Here is a 6000-nt window from a genome sequence, read left to right as displayed (position 1 = left end):
GGGCCCACTACGCAATGAATAAGACATGGTTCCTGCCCTCATGGAGTAGGGATTTGGGGAAATCCCTGCTCACTGGGACTCGGAGTTAGCAGAGAAGTAAGCTCTCACCAGGGTGGCCAAGTGTATATGGGTATGTGGAGAGAGGAAGAGATAAGAGAGCAGAAGAAAACAGAGCCAATGCAACATGAAATGGAATGGCATTTTCAGGGAGTATTCCAGAAGATGCAAGTGAGAGGGTGAGGCTACCTTTGAAGATGATGCCAGTTTGGATGCATTGGCAAGAATATGACTCCCTTGTGTTAATATTTGTATAACTTTTCATTATGATTGTTTTGAGATTTTTTTTAAAAGTCTAAGTGTTTAAGTAGTATAAATACTACTTAATTTTATACTCATTTTAAGTAGTATATTCCACTTAGTGGAAATATTTTATTTATTTGATGATGGTTGTTCAAGGCTGGAAGCACCTTTACTTCTTTTCCAAATCATGATCTACACCTGCACTGTCTTATACGGTAGTCCCTAGCTATGTGTGGCTATTGAGCACTTAAATGTGTTTCGTGCAAATTAAGATTACCGGTAAGTGTAAAATACACACCAAATTCCCAGACTTAGTACAAAGAAAAGAATGTAAAATATCTCATTAATAATTTCTTGTATTAATTACACGTTGAAATGATATTTTAAATATATTGAGTTGTCATATAGTATTAAATTAATACTATTAATCTCAATATTAGTGTTCTTTGATCTTTTTTCTTTTTAAATGTGGCCAGTAGATTTTTTACTTTCTAATTTACGTGCAGTAAAATTTACTCTTTCTGGTATCCAGTTCTATGAATTTTGACAAAGGCATAGAGTTGTGGAACTAGTACACAATCAAGATGCAAAACAATTCTCTCACTACAATCCCCACAAAAAACCTCCCTTGTGCTGAATCTTAGTAGCCAACCTCCCTCACCCCCGATCCCCTGACAACCACTGATGTGTTTCTTTGTCCATATAGTTTTGCTTTTTCCAGAATGACGTATAAATGAAAGCCTGTGGATGTAGTCATCTTTTTATTGTGATAAAATATGTATGACATATATTAAAATAAAATCGTATAACATATATATGTATAACATAAATTTTGCCATTTTAACCACTAGTAAGTAGATTTCTGAATTGATTTCTTTCACATGACACAATGCATTTATTTGCCCACATTGTTACATGTAACAGTAGTTCTTTCCTTTTTTATTGCTGAATAATATGCCATCTGTACATACGTACCACTAGTTTATCTATTCACCAGTGGAAGAACATTTAGATTGTTTCCAGTTTGGAGAATTTACGCAAAAAGCTACCACAGACATTCATACATGGATTTTTGTATGAACATAAGTTTTCATTTCTCTTGGGTAAATACTTAAAAGTGTGATGTCAGGGTCATATGTTGAGTGTGCATTTAAAATGATAAGAAACTAGAGGCTGGCTGGTTAGCTCAGCTGGTTAGAGGTTGGTGCTGATCATGCCAAGGTCGGGAGTTCAATCCCCGTACTGGCAAGCTCCAAAATAAATAAAATAATAAGAAACTGCCAAACTGTTTTCCAAAGTAACTGTACCATTTTGCATTCCTACCAGCAACTTCTGAGAAGTCCATTGTTCTGATTCCTTGCCAGTACTTGGTGGTGGTGTTTTTTGTTTTGGTTTTTAGCCTTTATAATAGGTGTGTGGTGGTTTTACTTTGCTTTGTGGTTTCAGTTTGCATTTTCCTAATGATTAATGCTACTGGGTATCTTTTTATGCACTTATTTGCCATCCATATATCTTCTTTGGTAAAGTTTAAATCTTTTGTTTGCTTTTAAGTTGTTTCTTTCTGATGAGTTTCTATTTTTTTTTTTTAACCTTTGAGATAGTTTTAATTTGGGGTGGGAGAGAAATTCTTCATTCTGCAGCCTCCACTGGAAATGCCTCAGAATTATGAACAATTTCTTACTGTGAGCTAATTTTTTATTATTTTCCTCTGACTAGGAAGTAAACTCTGTGAAATCAGGAACTATTTGTGTTTTTCGTCATCTACTACACTACCTGTTGTTTTAGTCCATTTTGTATGGCTATAACAGAATACCTGAGACTGGGTAATTTATAAAGAACAGAGGTTTGTTTGGCTTATGATTCAGGGACAGCTCAGGCTACTTCTACTCATGGTAGAAGGCAACAGGCAGCTGGCAGGTACAAGCAGGTCACATGGCAAGAGGAAGCAAGAGAGAGAGAGGGGAGGTGCCAGGATCTTTTAAACAACCAGCTCTCACAGGAACCAACAGAGTGAGATCTCATTCAGGCCTCCCTCCTGCAGGGAGAGCATTAATCCATTCATGAGCGATCCACCCTCATGACTCAAACAGCTCCTAACACTGCCACATTGGGGATCAGATTTCCACATGAGTTTTGGTGGGGACAACACATCCAAACTCTATCACCTGTTCTATAGTATCCACTCTATACATGGTATATAATACTATACAACACCTGTTATATAGTATTCATCTATACATGGTCATTGCATGTGTCCAAGATTATGTTTTTAAAGAAAGCTTTAGCCCTGCCTCCAGTCTATAGGCCCCCTGCCCATGTTGAGATGTAGGCATTGCTATCTTTTTTTTTCTTGTGTTTTAAAGCATACAAGAGTCTACCTTCAATCAACATCACAGAATTCCTGCAATCCAGATATTCACCAGAAAATGTATTTTTAATTAATTGGCTGCTGACAAGCCATTGCCAAAAGCCTGGTTGATATGATTGCTCAGAGGGTCAAAGGAATGTGTTAGGCATTCATTCCTCTAGATTTTACAAGCTCTGTCTCTGAATCAAGTTAGATTACCTAAAAGCTACAGGTTTAGACAATATGAGTTTATGTTTAGTGTTGCGTACTTGGATTTTATTGGTGATCTATATTAGAAACAGTTCTTGTGAATTATATAAAACTGGTGATAAAGAATTTGCCATTGTACTTTACAGTATCCCTTATGGAAGGAACTGTCTAATAAATTCCTTTTAGAGTTTAGTGCCAGAAAAACTTCTTTTCTCCTGACAAAAAGACATTTTTTTTTGGTTGTTATTCAAATAAAATTTAATAACTGATTAAGTGCCTAACATATATGATTCTAAAATGCTACATATGGAAAATTATAACATGCAAAATCATAATATTTTGAGTGCTGCTGTCTTGTTTTGTGTTCATTACATATACTCAGTTAATCTGAATTTTGCATTTTGAAGCTTCTCATTTGACTGTTTCATTCATATAGCTTTTTTTTTTTTTTTGGTGGCTGGCCAGTAATAGACATCTTTCCTATGATTATACAATGACAACTATTACATTTAGCAATCTTTTTGCTTATACATTTGACTGCTAGAAGACTCATAACTATATTTAATATTTCTTTATACTAACTACCTTTAGACTAAATTATCCCTCCACTGTCCATGGCTTTTCCTGTTTATACTTATTTTAGGGTCTATATAAGGTCCTCCATTGAGAGAGTATTGTTCCAGTTACTATTGCTGCACCACTCCCATCTCAAAGTTAGTGGCATAAAACACCACCATTTTATTATGCTTCTTGATTCTGTGGGTCAGGAATTCTGAAAGGGCACAGTGAGGGCTGCTCTTCTCTGCTCCTCCATGTCTGGGGCCTCATCTAGTAACGTCTAGGAGCTAGAACTGCTGGGGCTGGAGGAGTCACTCCAAGGTGGCTTCTTCAGTCACAGGGCTGATCCTGGGCTAGGCTCAATGGGGACAGTCTTGCAGAGCAATAATACAGGCCTCTCCATGTGGCTTGGCTTTTCACTGCACAGTGAATGGGTTCCATGGGAGCACAAACCCAGAGGGAATGTCCCAAGAGTGAACTAGGTGGAAGGTGCATGGCCTTTCCTAGCCTCAGAAGTCACACAACATGGCTGGCCCATGTCTTACTCGGGAGAATGTGGTGCTGATAACACCAAGGCCACGGGTTCAGATCCCATACAGGGATGGCCGGTTGGCTCACTGAGTGAGCATAGTGCTGACAACACCAAGTCAAGGGTTAAGATCCCCATTACCGGTCATCTTTTAAAAAAACAAAAAAAAGCAAAAAAAAGAAGTCACACAACATCACTTCTGTCATACATCACAGGGTCCACCCAGGTGCAATGGGAGAATACAAGGACTCCACTTCTCAGTGGGAGAAGTATTTGGATAAATTTTTGCCACTTTCAAAATCTATAAATATAAATAATAAAAATAATAAACTCATGACTGTTCTTTGGCCAAACAGATCTAAATAGAAAGTGTGTCAGCATTTATCCTTGATCAGACCACATGGCTGGGGGGTAGGGGAGGCGCAAAGGAAGGAACGGCCTCTTCAGCTCCCCACCATCTTCCCATATTGCTATGGAGCCAGTTAAAAAATTCACCAAAGCTGCTGCAATGCTAAGGGGAAAAGAAGCTAAAAGGAGATGTATTACTAATTTTATAGCAATAAGATTATTTTGGCCCCAAATAACTTTTTAAAAGGATATTTAAGAAGCTATTATTTTGGCTGTGAAAGATTGAGAAAAGACATTTTTCTTTTTAATAAGTAGTGAGAAGGCTTCTTTCCACTGATAGGGAATAATACGGTCAGCAGATGCCTGAAAACAGACACATCTAAAAGCCATTGTCCCTCTTCCTCTTCTTCCTTTTCCCTTCCGTTCCTGAATTATTTGGAAGAAATTCATTACTAGGTGGCCTTTACTGACCACCTACAAATGCCTAAAACACGCTAAGTATTATTGTGTTATCACTTCCATAATGTCTCAAAACAGATTAAGCAGCCAGTTTAATAAAGTAATTAAGATACAATATCGCAGGGGTTGGCAAATATTTCCTGTAAAGGGCCAAATGGTATTTTAGGCTTTGCTGGCAATTCAGTCTCCTTTACAACTACTCAACTCTACCGTTGTAGTGAAGAGCAGCCATAGGCAATACAAAATAAATAAGTGACTGCGTTCCAATGAAACTTAACACTTATGCACTTAAATTTGAAATTTCATATAATTCTCCCATCACAAAATATTGTTCTTTTGATTTTGTTCAGCTATTTAAAATTTTAAAACCAATGTTAGCTGACAGAGGTACAAAAACAGGCAGTAAGCCAGGTTTGGCCTGTGAGCTGTAATTTGCCTACCCCTGCAAAACTGAATGAAAACAACAGGATGCAAAACTGTATTTACACTATCATTTCCTGTAACTCAAAAAAACAAACAACAAAAAAAAAACACAACCTATACATAAAGAAAAAGCTGAATGTAAAGCTACCACAATGTGATGGTATTTTTATGCTGAAACTATGGTTGATTTTCATCCCTTTACTTTTTGGTATTTCAGATTTTACTGATGGAAGTATTTCACTGTAATAATGGAAATAAACTTTTTTGAAAGAATAAATGTGGTAGTGTTCATCTTAACAGTACATATACCGAAAGTTATGAAAAGGGAGAAAAGGAGAATGAATCGTATGGTGTTGAATTGGAGTGGGAGTCTATCTTTCATTTTTTATTTTTTGGTTTTCTCTCTCTCTGTATAGACAATGTCCCCTGAGAGGGCCTGAAAGCAGCCGCGCTTCGAAGGCAATAAGCACACCCAGCATCCAGGTCTTGGTGTCTAAATCACAGCTCTGCACTAAATAGAACCAGGGCTCTTTAGAGAATTATCTGATTCCAGGGCTGGGGCAGGGAAAACATATGAGTCTAGAACATCTTTGGCCAGGAAAGACGGAAGTATTCAAAGAACAATAGGGACATGTCAAATGGACAGGAAGCTGCGTGAACGGGCTTTCCAGTGGCCAAACCTGCGACAGTTTGAGCATTAAAATAAACGACAGCAACATTTTATAACTCAATGAATAAAACAGAAAACCATGAGTCCATATGATATAAAAAAATAAATAAATAAACGAATAAAAGTTAAAATGTGTGATGAGAAACCAGTGATTTC

Source organism: Cynocephalus volans, chromosome 8 (genome assembly GCF_027409185.1).
Source record: "Cynocephalus volans isolate mCynVol1 chromosome 8, mCynVol1.pri, whole genome shotgun sequence".
NCBI lineage: Eukaryota > Metazoa > Chordata > Mammalia > Dermoptera > Cynocephalidae > Cynocephalus > Cynocephalus volans.
This window is presented reverse-complemented; position numbering follows the sequence as displayed.